This window comes from Hyla sarda, chromosome 5 (genome assembly GCF_029499605.1).
Source record: "Hyla sarda isolate aHylSar1 chromosome 5, aHylSar1.hap1, whole genome shotgun sequence".
Lineage (NCBI taxonomy): Eukaryota > Metazoa > Chordata > Amphibia > Anura > Hylidae > Hyla > Hyla sarda.
Window position 1 is genome coordinate 249,367,965 of NC_079193.1, and position 20,167 is coordinate 249,388,131.

The window sequence follows — 20,167 nt, forward strand, 5'->3', positions numbered from 1 at the left end:
CCATCTGTAGTCCCTGGCCAGAGACCAAATATCCTAGAAAAGGAAGAGATTGGCATTCAAACAGACATTTCTCAATTTTGGCATAGAGTTGATTGTCACGAAGTCTCTGAAGAACCATACGGACATGCTGGCGGTGTTCTTCTAGATTGGCAGAAAAAATTAGGATATCGTCCAGATATACAACAACACAGGAGTATAACAAATCACGAAAAATTTCATTGACAAAGTCTTGGAAGACGGCAGGGGCGTTGCACAGACCAAAGGGCATGACCAGATACTCAAAGTGTCCATCTCTGGTGTTAAATGCCGTTTTCCACTCATCCCCCTCTCTGATGCGGATGAGGTTATAGGCGCCTCTTAAGTCCAATTTAGTAAAGATGCGGGCACCTTGGAGGCGATCAAAGAGTTCAGAGATGAGGGGTAAGGGGTAGCGGTTCTTAACCGTGATTTTATTAAGACCGCGGTAGTCAATGCAAGGACGTAGGGAGCCATCTTTTTTGGACACAAAGAAAAATCCGGCTCCGGCAGGAGAGGAGGATTTACGGATAAAGCCCTTTTTTAGATTCTCCTGGACGTATTCAGACATGGCAAGAGTCTCTGGGGCAGAGAGAGGATAAATTCTGCCCCGGGGTGGAGTAGTACCCGGGAGGAGGTCGATAGGACAATCATAAGGCCTGTGAGGAGGTAGAGTCTCAGCTTGTTTTTTGCAGAAAACATCCGCGAAGTCCATATAGGCCTTAGGGAGACCGGTTACTGGAGGAACCACAGAGTTACGGCAAGGGTTACTGGGAACCGGTTTTAGACAGTTCTTGGAACAAGAGGACCCCCAACTCTTGATCTCCCCAGTGGACCAATCCAGGATTGGGGAATGAAGTTGAAGCCAGGGAAGTCCAAGGAGAATTTCCGAGGTGCAATTGGGGAGGACCAAAAGTTCAATCCTCTCGTGATGAGATCCGATGCTCATAAGAAGGGGCTCCGTGCGGAAACGTATGGTACAGTCCAATCTTTCATTATTTACACAATTGATGTAGAGGGGTCTGGCGAGACTGGTCACCGGGATGTTGAACCTGTTGACGAGAGAGGCCAAAATAAAATTTCCTGCAGATCCAGAGTCCAAGAAGGCCACAGTAGAGAAGGAGAAGGCAGAGGCAGACATCCGCACAGGCACAGTAAGACGTGGAGAAGCAGAGTAGACATCAAGGACTGTCTCACCTTTGTGCGGAGTCAGGGTACGTCTTTCCAGGCGGGGAGGACGGATAGGACAATCCCTCAGGAAGTGTTCGGTACTAGCACAGTACAGGCAGAGGTTCTCCATACGGCGTCGTGTCCTCTCTTGAGGTGTCAGGCGAGACCGGTCGACCTGCATAGCCTCCACGGCGGGAGGCACAGGAACAGATTGCAGGGGACCAGAGGAGAGAGGAGCCGAGGAGAAGAAACGCCTCGTGCGAACAGAGTCCATATCTTGGCGGAGTTCCTGACGCCTTTCGGAAAAACGCATGTCAATGCGAGTGGCTAGGTGAATAAGTTCATGTAGATTAGCAGGAATTTCTCGTGCGGCCAGAACATCTTTAATGTTGCTGGATAGGCCTTTTTTGAAGGTCGCGCAGAGGGCCTCATTATTCCAGGACAATTCTGAAGCAAGAGTACGGAATTGTACGGCATACTCGCCAACGGAAGAATTACCCTGGACCAGGTTCAACAGGGCAGTCTCAGCAGAAGAGGCTCGGGCAGGTTCCTCAAAGACACTTCAGATTTCCGAGAAGAAGGAGTGTACAGAGGCAGTGACGGGGTCATTGCGGTCCCAGAGCGGTGTGGCCCATGACAGGGCTTTTCCGGACAGAAGACTGACTACGAAAGCCACCTTAGACCTTTCAGTGGGAAACAGGTCCGACATCATCTCCAGATGCAGGGAACATTGGGAAAGAAAGCCACGGCAAAACTTAGAGTCCCCATCAAATTTATCCGGCAAGGATAGGCGTAGCCCAGGAGCGGCCACTCGCTGCAGAGGAGGTGCAGGAGCTGGCGGAGGAGATGACTGCTGAAGCTGTGGTAGTAGCTGTTGTAGCATAACGGTCAGTTGAGACAGCTGTTGGCCTTGTTGCGCTATCTGTTGTGACTGCTGGGCGACCACCGTGGTGAGGTCAGCGACAACTGGCAGAGGAACTTCAGCGGGATCCATGGCCGGATCTACTGTCACGATGCCGGCTGGCAGGTAGTGGACCCTCTGTGCCAGAGAGGGATTGGCGTGGACCGTGCTAGTGGACCGGTTCTAAGCCACTACTGGTTTTCACCAGAGCCCGCCGCAAAGCGGGATGGTCTTGCTGCGGCGGTAGTGACCAGGTCGTATCCACTAGCAACGGCTCACCTCTCTGGCTGCTGAAGATAGACGCGGTACAAGGGAGTAGGCAGAAGCAAGGTCGGACGTAGCAGAAGGTCGGGGCAGGCAGCAAGGATCGTAGTCAGGGGCAACGGCAGAAGGTCTGGAACACAGGCTAGGAACACACAAGGAACGCTTTCACTGGCACAATGGCAACAAGATCCGGCAAGGGAGTGCAGGGGAAGTGAGGTGATATAGGAAGTGCACAGGTGAACACACTAATTGGAACCACTGCGCCAATCAGCGGCGCAGTGGCCCTTTAAATCGCAGAGACCCGGCGCGCGCGCGCCCTAGGGAGCGGGGCCGCGCGCGCCGGGACAGAACAGACGGAGAGCGAGTCAGGTACGGGAGCCGGGGTGCGCATCGCGAGCGGGCGCTACCCGCATCGCGAATCGCATCCCGGCTGGCAGCGGAATCGCAGCGCCCCGGGTCAGAGGATGTGACCGGAGCGCTGCAGCGGGGAGAGTGAAGCGAGCGCTCCGGGGAGGAGCGGGAACCCGGAGCGCTCGGCGTAACAGTAAGATATGTAACAGAATAATTTTTTTATCAATTGCTATAGATAAAATGTTTATTTCCCTTCATACTGTGGAAATAACCACATTTTTCATAGAATAACTCTTTAAGATGATTTGAAAATATATTTTAGATATAAGGTGAAAAAACAAAGATGCTAAAGTTTTTATTGTTTTTATTGCTCTTTTAGCGTATGTTCCCATCTGCATCTGTCTGGGGCCTTCTCAGTTAAACTGAAGTCATACCTATCAGGTAAATGGGTCTGATAGAGCCACATTGGCATACACTAACTTCCCTTGACACAATAAATATATTCATAGACATATTCATAGGGTTTAGCACTCTGAAAAATTAAAAAGGCCTTGGGGTCAAATTACCTTCCTAGCCAAACACTCTTCCATCCTATCACCAATTTTATCTACCGTGTTTCTCCGAAAATAAGCCCGGGTTTTATATTAATTTTAGTCCCAACAAACACACTAGGGCTTATTTTCAGGGTAGGGCTTATTTATTTATGGGGGGGCTGCAGGAGTGTGGAGGATGGGGGGCTGTAGCAGTGTGGAGGATGGGGGGCTGTAGCAGTGTGGAGGAAGGGGGGCTGCTACAGCCCCCCATCCTCCCACAGCCCCCCATCCTCCACACTGCTACAGCCCCCCATCCTCCACACTGCTACAGCCCCCCCATCCTCGGGTCGGGTCTGCGGGCATTACTGGCGGCCACGGTCCGGATCTGGACCGCGGTCCGCCAGTTGATTACCCCTGGCCTAGGTCTTATTTTTGGGGTAGGGCTTATATTGCAGCCCACCCTGATAATACTGCTAGGGCTTACTTTCGGGGTAGGGTTTATTTTCGGGGAAACACAGTAATATCTTCATCAAATCAGCCATACTAGGTTCATTTTCTCCAGAAACAATACTAGCAGCTGGTGAGTCCTAGATTGGAGATTACTGTTGTAATCTACAAGACAAGAATATTCAGAAAGTTACACAGCTTTCTAAATAGCTTACACACAACATGCATGTTATATTGCTGAGTGTAGGAGACAGACACTGCATAGAAAGAGCCCAAAAGGGTTTCTTTAGAAAAATAAAAAGGATAAAATTAAATAAGTAAATAAGCATAAAATGGCAGTGCAACTGTCATCACAGTAAATTTAGATTGGCCCCATTCAGCTGTTAGCTGGCCCATTTTTTTAAAACTCATGACAGCAGTTAACACACCGAGTCTGACTGTTCACTCTTCCACGTCTGTAGCTGCCATATAACACCACTATATATAGAATTAATGTTATCACCATACTGTTAACCAGGTAGCCAAGGTCAATATTACCTATAATACCACTTTACAACAGCAAAATAATACAACATGATCAAATATTACTGCCTCATGACTGAATAGTACCACCATAATGTCACAAAACAATGACTATTACTCTAAGACCAATATTACTTCCATAAAGAGGTCATACAGTGGCAAATACCAAGCACTCTGCAAGTTGTCTATCTACAGTTATCTATATATATATATAAAACTCAATGTGTGTGTGAGCATGTGTGTGTGTGTGTGTGTGTGTGTATGTGTTCCAGCATCACATCCAAACAGCTAAAGATATTAACATGGAACTTGGCACACATGTTACTTATATGTCAACAACAAACATAGGATAGGTTATTTAACCCTTACTCACCCCTATTTGCCAGGGTTGGGTTTTTGGTTTAAAGTCCCATACAAGTCTATGGGAAATATATGTTACTGCATAATTTCCAAACGGCTGGAGATATTTCGATAATACTTGGTCACATGTTACTTATATGTCCACTTAAAATATAGGATAGTTAATTTAACCCTTACCTACGCCCATTTATGAGGGTTGGGGTTTTTGTTTAAAGTCCAATGCAAATCAACGGGAAATGTATGTTCCCACATAACTTCCGTGCAGCTGGAGATATTTCGATAATACCTGGTACACATATTATTTATATGTTAAATAAAAAGATATGATAGTTAAATTAACCCTTACCTACACCCTTACATAAAAGATAGGTTTTTGTTTCAAGTCCCATGAGAGTATATGGGATTTCCTGTACCTTACTCCACAAGCTCCGCTCTGCATCTCCTGGGGAATGTGTCAATCCGGCTTGCAAGCCACACCCCATCTCACAAAGAGAGGAAGTCAGGATAGGAGGTCGAGATATGAGGATGGGATATGAGGTCGGGATGTGAGAACGGGATATGAGGTCAAGATAGGAGGATGGGATAGGAGGTCAGGATACGATGGGATAGGAGGTCGGGATAGGAGGTAGAGATATGAGGTCAGGATATGAGGACAGGATATGAGGTTGAGATAGGAGGACAGGATAGGAGGTAGGGATATGATGACAGGATATGAGGTCAGGATATGAGGTCGGGATATCAGGACGGGATATGAGGACGGAATATGAGGACGGGATAGGAGGACGACATAGGAGGACGAGATATGAGGACGGGATATGAGAACAAGATAGGAGGTCAGGATAGGATGTCGAGATATGAGGTTGAGATTGGGGGTGTAAGAAAAAATCGATTCACTCGATTATCGCGATTTTTCATTTGCGATACTGTATCGATTCAAAATATTTTTGAATCGATCCTTTTAGGGATATGGAATTCGTATATCCCCACGCCCGGGACCTGCAGTTCCGGGCACTGGGCAGGTGAATTTTTCTGGCTCGTGTAAGCAGGGCCGGACCTGACAAACGTGGCGGTGCTCTGGGTGTATGGAGCGGGCTCCCGACTCGTGCTCACTCTGTACTCTGCAGCCCCCGGCTGATTTCAGTAGCCGGGGGCCGCCGCTAATAGCCAGCATGCGGCGATCACCGCGGCTGGCTATTAACCCTTTAGATCGCCGCTGTCAAAGCTGACAGCGGCGTCTAAAGGGACCTGTAGTCCCTGGTGGGCTAGTGGGGTGGATCGCAACCCCCTGCCCCCCGCAGCACGATCGCAGGCAGGGGATCCACTGTGGAGGTAGACGGAGTGCTTACCTCTACTTCCTGCTGTCCCGTGGCTCTGTCATTGATAGAGCCTGGCTGGACTAGGCTCTATCAATGAATCACAGAGCAATGGAGTTCAATAGAACTCTATTCATCTGTCTGAGGAATCTAATGATTCCTCCTAAAAGTCTAATAAAGTGTATAAAAAAATGTTTTAATAAAAGTGTAAAAGACACACATTAACCCCTTCCATATTAAAAGTTCAAATCACCCCCTATTCCTATATAAAAACATGTAAACATAATAAAAATAAACATCTTTGGTATCGCTATGTATTGTTTTTGAGACAGAATCGGGAAATATCGCGATATATTGTCTCGTAAACAGAATCAGGATATATTGCGAAATATCGTATCGTCATACGTGTATCGCGATACGTATCGTATCGCCAAATTCTTGCCGATTCACACCCCTAGTTGAGATATGAGGTCAAGCAGCTTCTGTTACGTATGGGCAAGGAAGAGTGAGGCGCTGAACTCGCCCGCTCCCACTTGCCCTGCCTACTGCATACCAGCCCTAACAAACGGTCCACCACCATGGTAACAGTCCCTGCCTAAAACGTCAACAAAATAAACTTACAATACAGACAGAGGTCGGGAAACTGTATGGATAACATACACTAACAGAAATAATAACTAAACATACACACACAATAGCCCATATTTATCAATGAGCCTGAACCCATAATTGTCCTGTTTTCTCCATAGCAACCAATAACAGCTCACCTTTCACTTTACCAGAGCTCGTTAAGATATGAAAGTTGAGCTGTGATTGGTTTCTGTGGGAAAAACCAGACAATTAGGGTTTCATGGCGTGGCATGGCATCACAAATACGGAAGCTCCAAGCTTCCGTGTTCAGAAAGCAGCGGCGCCAGCTTGTAGATTGCAGGGTCCCAGCTTGTAGATCAGATGTCTTATTCCCTATCCTTTGATTACAGGATAAGATAAATCTGCGCAGAGTACCTCTTTAATGGCTATCTTGAGCATAGGCCATACTCACAGACTCAAAAAATCTATTAAAAAATTTACATCTATATAAACACAAATACATATTTGTGTAATTTCACTAAATGCAATGTGACTACTAATAAAAACTTGAAATATTTACTAATTTCCTATGAAAACTTCTTAGCAATGATTATATTAGCTGTACAATAGAAAAGAGGAATAAGTAAACAATTGTAAGGATTCCTCCTTGGGGATTAGCTCTGGGATCGTCCTGGACACTGCCACGGGACATGTTTCCACTCAATAAACCCGCAGACAACAGTTATTCATGCATGCCTGGCACCTTGCCAGCTTTATTTAGACAGGTTGCAGGTAAAACAAAACATAACTCAGGAACAAACCAAAGTCCTAGACCGTCTGGTCACTGACTACACATATCAGCATGCCCTGACTACTATCTGGTGAGCTACCCTCAGCCAGCATAAAACATGTGCTCCTGCAACCTGTTACTCACAGTTCACACCACTTCTTCACTTCTTGGACCGCTCACAGTTCGCTGTGTGTTTCCTCAACAGGGTCCGTGTGTCTCCCCCTACAGCGACATGCTGTTAACCAGGGAGAGCCCCAACTATTCTGTTTCTTTTCCTTTTAAACACACTTTCCCTTCCTGATACCTCATTAATCAGGCCACAGGTGGAGCATTCTGCAGAGATAGCAAGGGAAATACACCCTTTCCTTGCCACACTGCCACACATTGTACTATGGATGTTGAATACTATTAATTGGTCACAGTTCATTTTTAATCCTTCAAACATATCTGCAAGTATGTTCTATCGGCTATGTAACAAAAGCAGTGTGCAGCTGTCAACAGGATGGTAGGTGCTTGCTGTGGGAATTTTTATTCCTTGGTTCAATAACAGACATTATGCTTTAACAAGGCCCATTAAGTAATTGGCTCATTGGAACACGAAACATATGGATTTCCATATGACATGCACAGCCATAAGAAACATGTTTGTGTTAATACAGAAAAAAAACAAGCCACATATAGAATTGTCTGCTAGTGACATTCAAATGACTCATGTATTAGAAGGATGAACCAGAGGAAATAGTTTATTTTTTCACTATATAGGTTAATTGACTGCGACATCTCTCACCACCACCAAGCTGGCCTGTGGAAGAATGGCAGACAAATGAAAGATATTTGTCAGATGTACTGCCTGCAGCAAAGGTTGCACTTCAGCTTCAAATAACCCTGGCATCTGTGTATCTTCTATTGAGAAAATTAATATATCAACCTTGGGTCACATAAAAAAGGAGAGAATTTCCAAAGAACTGTGCCTCAGTATTTATTCCAAAGTCAGCAATCTTCATGGTTCAATAAACAGCACGGGTAATGCGTTCTCATCCATACAAATGGATTCTAGGGAGAGAAAGCCGTTTACAATGACATGTTTAATTATAGTATTCCAGAAGAAGAAAAGAAAAAGTAGGAATTTTTTTTTTTTCCTTTCTGATTATTTGTTTGTTATTATAGCCTCTTTGCCTCTGTGGAATGTATATACTTTGATATAATGCGCACATCCTTCAAAGAGCAACATCTGTCAGCACACAAAGTTGAAATGTGTGTAAGGAAATTGACTCCATGACTAGACTGCTGAATTAAAGTCTCAATGGACATAAAATATTGCGTGTTTGCCCTGCTTTTCTATAGATACAATTGAAATTCATATGAAGGTAGTTTTATATGTGCCCAATCTTATGGGCCCACTGGGGAATTTATATACTTAGATTTTTATAGTAGACACTCAAGATAATATTGTTTGTTGTTCGTAGGATTGTTATTCAGAAATACAAAGTGTTCAAAGGTAAAAGAACTGTATATTGCTTATTAAGCATATCTATTTCCAAAGGGAAAGTACCTGAACCTTGTGGGAGGGGAAAAGCAATGCAGTCCTTTCATTTTTGTTGCCTCTAATTGATTGCACTTGGCCTATGACTTTGAATATCTGTCTGGTAAAGCAGCCATAGAGCTTTTCCAGTCTCCTGAAGCCCCAGCAGTGAAAGGCTACTTGTCCTCTATGCACTCCTTACTGCAACAACAATGCCATGTCCTCTCCCTACCCTCGCACTAATGTATTTTCTCCCCTCTCACTCCCCGTCACAACCCCGTCCCCTTTCAATGCCCCCACACTAACCATTTTCTGCACCTGCCTGTCAGACAGTCAAAGGGGTACTCCGGTGAAAACCTTTTTTTCTTTTAAATCAACTGGTGGCAGAAAGTTAAACATATTTGTAAATTACTTCTATTAAAAAATCTTAATCCTTCCTGTACTTATTAGCTGCTGAATACTACAGAGGACATTCTTTTCTTTTTGGAATGCTCTCTGATGACATCACGACCACAGTTCTCTCTGCTGACGTTATTATAATAAAAATAATAATGCTTTAGTTATTGTTGTCCTTAGTGGGATTTGAACCCAAGTCCCCAGCACTGCAAGGCAGCAGTGCTAACCACTGCGCCACCATGCTTCCCTTAGCATACATCTGCTATGCATGGTTGCTAAAATGGACAGAGATGTAATTTACAAATATGTTTAACTTTCTGCCACCGTTGATTTAAAAGAAAAAAGGTTTTCACCGGAGTACCCCTTTAAATCAAACTATATAACATTGGTCCAGCAGCAGGATGTTTGAAACTCCAAGGCAATCTCTGAGTCAGAATTTTCTTGTGGAAGTTCACTTGGAATGTCTGACCGGAAATTCGGCTGCAGGAGAGTGCCGTTGAATTCAATGGGATTCTTCTGCGCAGTGCACACGGTGGAATTTCCGTGCCAGATGTTTCCAGCATGCAAATTCAGTTTTCTGTGTCCGCAGAAAGACTGTAGCTGTTCATTCTCTCTGCAGACTCAGCACGGAATGCATAACCGTCTCTGAGACACCCTCACTCTTCAGAATGTCCGCACAAAAATTTTCCGTGTTAGCATTCTGATGTGTGAACATAGCCTAAGAGTAACACCATCAGGAAATGTACCTGTGATGATAAAGTATGACTTACTCTCAGGCTGTGGAGATTGACAATATATAAGAACGTTTTTAAACTCTACTACAGTCAAGGAAGTTTATATAAATAAATTACAAGTTACTTAAATTTTACATGAAAAAACAATAAATTATACTGAATAGTTTGTTACAAAGCTAAATATATATCTGCTTAGCTCCTCCTGCTCTGCTGTATTTCTCTAATAGACTGTGTGTAACAGAATCACTTTAAAGGGGTACTCTGGCCCCAAGACATGCAGCACCCACCTGTTAGCACTGCTGGAAGCGCTGGAGGCTTTCAGTGTTATGCATCCCGACCACGGGGACGGAGTATCGTGACGTCACGACTCCGCCCCGTGTGACGTCATACCCCACCCCCTCAATGCAAGTCTATGACAGGGGGCCAAGGTGACCAACAATAGAATTGGAGCATTGACAACATAGAATGCTCTTTTGAAGGTTTAAGTTTCACCGTTTGAAGATACTATGCTTGCTTTACTATTTACCTTGAAGCAAACAATGATCAAGTTTATAGCATCATACATTCAGAAGGGATGACCGTCATTGCACACAGTGGATAAGGGTTCTATCATAAAGCTATTTTATAATAATATTTTTCATTGTGTATAAAATAGTTAAAATAATCTTTGTTTCTATTACTTGTATGTGGTCCCTCTGGGCACATAGGGGGAGATTTATCAGAACCTGTGCAGAGGAAAAGTTGACTAGTTGTCCATAGCAACAAATCAGATCACTTCTCTCACTTTTCAGAGGCCCTTTTAAAAATGAAAGAAGCGATCTGATTGGTTGCTATGGGCAACTCAGCAACCTTTCCTCTACACAGATTTTGATAAATCTCCTCCATAGTGTTGACCTTTTTCCACAGAACATTGCTGACTACATTTAAAAGGTCACTATTAAATTAAAACTCCTCCCTAAAGTATTTCTCTTTATCTAGTCTACTAAAATGTAATTGGCATTAATACTCCTTTAGGCTATGCGCGCACACAGATTTTGGGAAGTTTTTAGGGAGGTTAAATGGCTTCAATATAGCCGTTTTATTTCTTTTTAATAAAAAAGAAGCCCAAAATTCAGCATTTTTTTTTATTATTATCATCGAGTGAACTGTTAGTTCATTCAATGCTTTATTTTAAAGCTGTAACTGTTTTGGCCATAAAATAAGGTGTTGGGAACTTTTTTATTCAGCTGATTAAGCTCCCAACAGCATCTGTAAATGTCTTATTTCTAAAAGGACATCTTAAAATACATCCCAAAAAACTGCTATAAAAACTGTAAAAAAGATTTCAAAAAAAACAAAAAGAATCTGGAAGTTTTTGAAGTTTTCACAGGAGAAAGAGTAAAATACAGCAAATAGTTAAAAGATCCTTTCAAAGGGGCCGATTATTGGGCAAATAAGGGTTTGTGTAAATGGGCCAGCCATCAGCGGCTGATCTCATCTTTTGTGTGGTTATTCAAACCATCATCAGTTTCACATGGTCCTGTGTAAATAGGTAAGGTACAGTAGCCAATGATACAGTTAAAGGGCCGCATGAATGATCCAGCAATTGTGGGGAATGCAATTGATAGAGCCAATCAGGGCTTGTTGTTGTGTTCTGTCAACCTGTGTAAAGAGGCCTTAAAGGGGTACTCCGCTGGAAAACATTTTTATTTAAATCATCTGGTGCCAGAAAATTTTTAATTTTAATTTCCTTTCTGTCTGACCACAGTGTTCTCTGCTGACACCTCTGTCCATTTTAGGAACTGCCCAGTAGTGTTGAGCAGCATAGGCCATATTCGAATTCGCGATATTCCGCGAATATATGGACGAATATTCGTCATATATTCGCTAAATTCACATATTTGTAATATTCACGTTTTATTTTCGCATATGCAAAAATACGCGTATGCAAAAATTAGCATATGCGAAAATTAGCATATACAAAAAAAATTTGCATAAGCGAAAATTCTCATATGCGAAAATTCGTATATGCTAATTTACGCATATGCGAAAATTCGCACACCAGTCTCACACAGTAGTATTAAAGCCTTCTTTACACCACACAAGCTGGAAGCAGAAAGGGGTGATCACTGTGATGTGTACTGTGGGGAAAAAAAAAAAAAAGAATATTCGTAATTACGAATATATAGTGCTATATTTGCTAATATTCGCGAGCAACACTACTGCTCAGATTAGGAGCAAATCTCCATAGCAAACCTCTCCTGCTATGGACAGTTCCTAAAATGGACAGAGGTGTAAGCAGAGAACACTGTGATGAGACAGAAAGAAAATTCTAAAAGAAAACAACTCAGTTGATCAGTTGATTTAAAAAAACATTTTTGTCCAGTGGAATACCCCTTTAAGTCCTACACGTGGACGTGTTTTAGTAACAATCTGTTTAACATATAAAAAAGTTGACTGGGCGTTCATCTTCTGTACATGACAATATCTGCCTCTCTGTGTTGTGACTGCAGTAATATATAGATTAGAGTCCTGTTAAATGGGCACTGTCACCAACTTTATTTTTTGATATGTAGTAGTACTTATGTACTACAACATATCTCTAATATACTTTATTATTATTTTTTTTCATTAAAAAGGTTTAATTTACATTTAAAAACTGGCTACTGAAAAAGGACTGATTTTGGAGTGGCAATCAGTCCTTTTTCAGTTAGGCTGCACTCGCTCCCTGTCTGTCAATCAGACAGGCGGGAGCGAGAGCATTGGCTCCCCGGCCACTGGCTGGGAGGCCACTCCTCCCGCACATTGCCGCCGCCGCCTCGTTGCCGCCGCTGTCCCTGCACGCCCGCTGCCGGACTCTACAGTAACTGCAAGTATAATGAGGGAACAGGGTATGCGGGGTGGGGGTGGGGGGCGAAGAGGGAACGGGCTAGTGCCGTAGCGGTGGGGGGGGGGGGGGGAATGGGCTAGCAAAAAAAAAAAATTTGGAATGTGGGAGCTACCCTTTAAGTGGCACAATTTTAAGTCAATCAAGTATTTTAGGACAACTAGGAGGTGTTCAGGATTTTAAAGGCTGTGTATCCTATTCCAGGCATATCACTATATTTGAAGACAGCAATTCTGCTCATTGCCCATGAACAAGCCTAGCACCATAATAATAGCATGCTTTTTATATATATCTGAAACAGGTAAGGGATGCAGTTCAGATAGGATTTGTATCCTCACTGCATATATATTAAGGAATAAAGCTAGTTGTTTCAAATATGATGTCTACTTGTATGGCAAGTTCCTCAAAGAGTACTACTCACTCACTCAGCAGTTCTTAGCTGACCAGTGGGCTATATGGAGAAACAATCCATTCATTCAGAAACTTGCTCTGATAAAAGGCTGGACTAGACCATAACATGGGCTTTATGCAATTCTAAGAATCACACACTATCTATCGAGAAGATTCAGTATGACTCCGAAACAGTAGGAAGCTGTAGCCCTCCTCCAATGTAAAACCAACAGGTCTCACGTCTCACTGTTGCCACTGTGGCTCTGGTTAAGATATAACTACGTTAGTAGTGCTTCCAGGACATAAGTTATCTTACATAGATTACATCTATGTTGGAATTTAAAAATGGTGTTCAAAGATGGAATTTTTAAGTGAGGGAGGTGGTTTTAATAAATAAAAGTAGTTTTTTGCATTATTCCAAGGTCCAGAAGTTAGTGGATGATAAAACATTAAAAAACAGATTTTGTTTTAAATATACTCCATGATAAGTAGTATGTTCCTAAAGCTGTCAATATTGGCAAGAGGACCTCGGCCCTTCTAATAGCTGTCAATGGTGTAAATTTTATTCTTGTGTTAAATATTAGAGATGGGCAAATCGAAGCTGACGAAGGGGAATTTGTTTCGAATTTCATAAAAAATTTGAACGTATCCAAATTTCCTCGCGCTTCGTGGTAACGAATCGCTTCATTCACTATGTTTTGTGCGGGCCAGGGGCTAAAATGGCAGCTACACGTGTGAGGACATGGGGCAAGGAAGTCTGAGAAGGCGGGAAGGCAGGTAGGCGGGATCAACCTGAATCACATGGCAGCATGTAGCCTATCAGCAGTCAGCCAGCCCTCTGATGTCACAGCCCTATATATTTGGCAGCCATTTCCCGGATGTTTTACTAAGAGAGCAGAGGCTGTGTGTGTGCATTAATCACTGTTACTGACAATACAGATCTTTACAGAGTTGAATCCATTCAACTCAAGCCCGCATTCATTCTGGCTACAGAGGGAGAGAGCAGACACTGTGTGGTCGCTAATCAGCGTTACTGACAATACAGATCAGCACAGGGGAAATCCATTGTCCTTAAGCCCGCATCACTGCAGGCAAGTAGGGAGAGTTTAGAAGTCGTTTCATAGTCTGCCAATTGAGATCATCAAAGGAAGCACTCCCCATTCAAAGACTGCAAGCAACCATAGTGCAGGCAGGGAAAGTTCAGAGAGAGAGAGAGGGAATGCTTTTTTCTGTTGCAACTGTACTGGGGTGTTCTACATTTTTCTGGTTAAAGCTAATAGGGGGCAGTAAGTGTAAAAGCACTAAAAGACTTACACACTAGATTGTTACGCTTATTTCTGGTACATCCGTACTGGGGCATATTATTCTGGAAATTTTTTTTTAATATATACGCACTCCGCTGTTGTATGTGTAGTGGCCTGTTGGTGTAAAAGGATATTTATACACACACATCGAATGTTCCGCAAGTTTCTGTTGCAGCCATATAGGGGCATATTGCTCTATAAAAAGAAAAATATATACGAACACCACTGTTCTACATGTCAGGCAGAGAAGTGTATGTCAGGCAGAGAAGTGCCAGGCCATGCACAGAGAAGTGGTAGAGGCCTAAATTTATCAGGCGCAGGCAGAGGTTGCAACAGAGCAGGGGCACGTGGCAGCAGGAGTCACAGCGAGAGGCCTGAGCTCCCAATGTCAGCTAGCGGTTGTGTCTCGACCAGCAACCCAACAGCCATCATTGATTGGTTAACTCGATTGTGCACTTCATCCTAAGTGACATTCGACACCCCCAGTCAACAGTCAATGGGTTCCTCAGACTCATCCCTCAGTTGGCATGGTCCGGAAGCAGTCCCTGTCCTCCAACTGCCTCTGTCCTATGCTGTTTCCTCATGCAGAGAAGTATTGTATGCTATGGGCTCAGCTCCACTGTACAGTGAGGACGATCAACTAGAGAAAATATATTAATATATGTCACCTGTTCACACTTGGGCGGTTGTCCTGCGTTTTATAAGTGAGGGCTCCCAACTCACTGAAAATCCAAGTACAAAATGAAAAACGCCACCCACAACTTTGTTTTTTTATGAGTTGCTTTTAGTGAAAATTTTAAAATTCACAATAATTTAGACAAATTCTTTGCAAAAAAGGTAGATGTTACAAAATTTCAATTCACCCAAAGTGAACCTTCTACGGACGCGCTCGACACTCTCCAAGCTGTAGGAAGTCTTCACCCCATACCTGGGTTTCCTTCAGTGCATTGACCTTCCTCTCATGAATGGGAACAGACTGGAGCTTGCGTCGACACCTTACGACGTTTCGGAGACCACACCTCCTTTCACAAGTATCCCTAACTTGCCAAACATTTTGTTGAACAGAATCATAGGATCAGTGAATTGAGGTGGATGATAATTGAAGAAATACAAGGTACCACTGAAAGTGAAATAAAGAAGCGATTACTACAACGTGAAGTCTATTGGATCGAGACACTTAATTCATTGAGTCCAAATGGATGAATGAATCATGTAATTTTGGAGTATACCTGTGAGAGGTATGCTGTCCGTAGTTCCATCTATTTTCTTGATGTCAGCTTTTTAGTATGGGATTTTAATCCTATTATTCTCATTTGTAGAGATAAGGTCTTGCGAGATTGACATGCCTATGTAATGTGGTGATGGTGTGCACGTTAGGTATACTTGAGAAAGGAGGCGTGGTCTCCGAAACGTCGTAAGGTGTCAACGCAAGCTCCGCGCAGTGCATAGCAACGACGCAGGGAACACACACCGGAGGCCTGAAGCAGCGCGGACCTGACCCCGGCAACAGGTAATTATACAACTGGGGATGGGGGAGGCAATGGGGCAGCGGCGCCGGCAATGGGTGCCGCTGCCCCTTCTCTCCCCCTGGCTATCGGCGCCGCTGCCCCATTGCCGGTGCCGCTTCTCTCCCCCTGGCTATTGGCGCCGGCAATGGGGCGCCGGCACCAATAGTCAGGGGGAGAGAACGGGCAGCGGCGCAGATAGCCAGCGGGAGAGAAGCGGCGGCAACAGGGCTCTAGACCCCAGGAAACGCAGGGGGAGAGAAGCGGGCAGCGACGGCCTCTCTCCCCCTGCCTTTCCTGGGGGTGTATCGGGGTATACGCATGCACACACACGCACCCTCATTTTACCAAGGATATTTGGGTAAAAAAACTTTTTTTACCCAAATATCCTTGGTAAAATGAGGGTGCGTGTTATAGGCCGGTGCGTGGTATACCCCGATAAATACGGTAGTTAGATTTCAGAAAAATCTAAGCAAAAATAACATTGGATTTTTTTCCTTCTCCCATTCAGCAAGAAGGCAAGGTTGGGTAGGCAGGCTTGGTGTAATTTATTTTCTTTTTTTGTAATATTGAAGACAATGATATATTGTAATCTTTGGTATTTAAAATAAAGTATTGACTTGGCATGAAATCCAAATCACTTTTTGAAACTCAGTAGCTGGAGTGAAAACTTATTTTTAGGAAAAGATACCTAAAAAGGTGGTGGGATTGAGCTGTTTTGTCCTTTTTTTTTAGGTGAAAGGGGTAAGATTTCTCCTGTGGAGAAATCTTACCCCTTTCACCTAAAAAAAAAAGTGTTTAAGGGTAGGGTCACACATTGGGTATATGCAGCATATTTCACGATGTGCAAAATCTGCTGTACAGCAGGAAATACACTGTGTATTCTCCTTTGATCACATAGGGCTTCCCCGCAGCAGCCCTGTGTGCACAGTGAGGTTTGGAGGCAGGCCATGTGACTGTGATGCGCTGGGCCTCCAAACCTCACTACACACACAGGGCTGCCGTGGGGAAGTCCTGTGTGTCTGATCATAGGAAAAAATTTCCAACTGCACAATGGATTTTTGCACAGCATGAAATACACTGTGTATACGTAACGTGTGACCTTACCCTAAAAAGAAAAAAAAAAAAAAAAGAATAGACAATCCATACACTGTGATAGCATTCAGAGACAAACATTGTAGTTCAAAACATTGCACATTCTGACTGTCTGTCATCCTGAGGGCCACACCAGAAGGTCCCATAGGTCAAATGTTTTAGATTGATGACCTGAGTAATTAAGAATGATATGCAGTCTATGGTATAGACCCTTAAAGATGTTAGTGTTAATTTCCCTTTTTTCACCTGTTCTTTTTATCTTCAGTTTTATTATTTATAAAATTCAACTTAAAATAGCATTTAACTACTGTGTAAGGCGTAGTATCAAAATAAAATAAATTCATAGTAAAATATGCTCATTTAATCGTATTATCGCCACATATTCCAGATGAACCTCCAGTGAATTTTGAATCATTGGATAGAATTATGACAGGAAACAATTAGCCTGCCCACCAATCGATAGGAGAGCGAAACAAACCTGCCATGTGTCATTGAAAAGTAAAATATGATCAAAATAGGCACTTTCAATTTATGCACACATTTTAAGGAAGGAACACTTATCCTCTAATTCATGTCTCCTGTTTTGCCATGTAATCATACAGAGCTGGGGCACTAGCCAGGGATTTTGAGTAATGACACGGAAACGCGTACTCATTGGTTCATTTGCATTTCATTATCCGACATCCCTGTCTTCAGTAGAAGCAGTGGCCTGAATTAAGCGAGGATCCAAGATTGTCTGAACAGTGCTGCAATGTGCCATCCGCTAGGAAAAATTTTGTCCTAGAATTGATCATTTATAGCTAGACCTTAATGCAAAGATAATATTCTAAGGATACAAAACCAGGACTTAATCTGCATCTGAAATGGCCATGAGAAAAGATTTTAATTTGATTTTACAGTTTTTTTAATTCTTCATTGTGCTGAGTGCAATTAATAAACCGGAAAAAAGTATCCAATAATATTTTTCATCAAGACTTATAATACTGCATATCACTTTATGGCTAGGTTCAAATACCATAAAAGTTAAAGCAAAATACGGATGTAAAATCTGCATAAAAAAAGACGGACATGTTTTTTTTTGATAACTGTTTTTTTTTAAATTAGTTTAAAAAAAAGAAAATAACATTCACATTTTTGCATTTGTACAAAATCATAAGGAAAAAAATGAAAAGGAAATAGAAACAAAACATCAATATAGAAGGGATACAAAGGTGAAATAGTGATCTCAATAAATGTCTCTTAGGGTACCATCACATATGTGCAGCTATCCGACTCCGTTTCCCTCAGGTGATTTTATACAAACTGATTGTTAAACTGAGCCTATTCATTTGAATGGGACAATTCAGATTAATTCAGCATCTCAAATAAAAAGCCAAATCGCAGGAAACGCAGGACAGGGGAACACATCATGTATCTTGTTCCCCTGTCCAGCCTGCAGAAATGACTGGGTGCTGGACTATGCAACAACTAATGCACTTTGCCATCAGTTGTGGCCGATGATCTGGCTCAGTACTATCCAATGATTAAGAGGTTGTACCATTACTTTTGTGAATACTGACTAATTGGGGCACTTTCTATTGTCTTAAATGCAGCTGTATTGTGCTGGCTCAACTCCTGTGCCTCCTTCATACACGTACTTCAAATGCCAGGAAGGGGTTAAGTAAACAAATCTGATCTCACAAGCTAAATAGTTGTAATAACACTGCGAATGTGCTGATGACCATTTTCTCTCAGACCATTTACTGCCATCAGAAATGTTGGGGCCCCTTACACAGCTCAAGGCCTGGGCCCCCTTTATAGTTGGCGGTCACCCCTCTGTTAAAGGTAACCAATAGCAAAACATTTTATAGCTGTACATAAGTGTTTCTACCATGTTTCTATGTCTTGGAATGATAACTGTATTCTTGAGAAAACAAGCTTCATAAATGTCCTGCATTGTATGTATCAAGTAGTCCCCTGGGCGGTGCAGCGTTACTTTGTTCCCAGCCTCGACACGGTGGAATTCCAAGCCATACCCAAGTGCACCAGATCTCCTTTTTCATATATTCAATATTTTCCCACTGCTGTTTATAATACATTGGTCAAGTGCAGCCAACACATTATTTATTGTTTATAGGGCAATGCCTCTGTCTATTGAGAATAAATGGAGGGCTGATCCACTCCCTTTATTTTAAGGGACATTTTATCTCCATTCTGATAATTGGCGGGGTCCCAGCAATGAGACCGCCACAGATCACCTAGTTATTTAAAATTGTGGGAAAACCCCTTCAGGGTGTATTCACACGTGCGGCAGTATCCTGCACATATTTTATGCTGCATATGTAAACTAAATGCCTGTACACAGCTTGGAATCTGCAACATGAAATATGCACAGAGTACTGTACATGTGAATAGGACCTCCTACACTGATAAACTGACAACAACCACTATCATTACAACAACAGACCTTATAAGTTATTACAGTACATTTATATCCAGTGATACCCCTATATGCCTAAATACAGAGTACAGTCAGTAACTGTATGTTTGTATAGTGACAGCTAGTAGCAAGTGTTGTGTCTGGCCCACCAGCGGGCCCTCCTGGGGTCCAGGCCCCTTACTGGAGAACCAGTTGTACCCCTCTGATGGCGGCCTAGACTCCCAGACATTGTGGCATCTCTGGGCCTAACTTAGGGGGCAGGGGGAGCGACTGCGATTGTTGTTCAGAGAACAACAGGAAAAATGTTGGTGCATGACCCAAGGGGACAATTTTACCAAAGAGTGTGCACCAATTTAGTGAAAATACATATTGTGTGTCTGAAACACCGCCCATGGTGAATCTAACAGTATTGGTAAATCCCCCCACCCCCACTGTTGTGAGCTGGGCTTGCTTAGGGGTGGTGGTATAATTTACTGGAGTTTTTCTTTTAAGCTAACCATCTATGTTCTGAATAAAAATGATATATTTGATGTTCATTGCAGGAGAAAACAAATAAAGATCACCACAGTCCTAGAGCTGCTTTTATTTCAATGTTTACAATGTTTGGTATGGCAGTTTGACAATTCTAGATGTGGTTTGGCCTAACTTATTGATAAAGAAGAGGAATCAAGCAAACCAGTCTAAATAATAGAAATTACAT

At 43.0% G+C, this 20,167-nt stretch overlaps 1 protein-coding gene across 3 annotated transcripts in view; it reads right to left on the minus strand.

The window, feature by feature from the left end:
* The window catches only part of DOK6 (docking protein 6), a 602,763-nt gene that overhangs the window by 261,899 nt on the left and 320,697 nt on the right, over nt 1-20,167 (minus strand). The gene's annotated exons all lie outside the window — the stretch shown is intronic.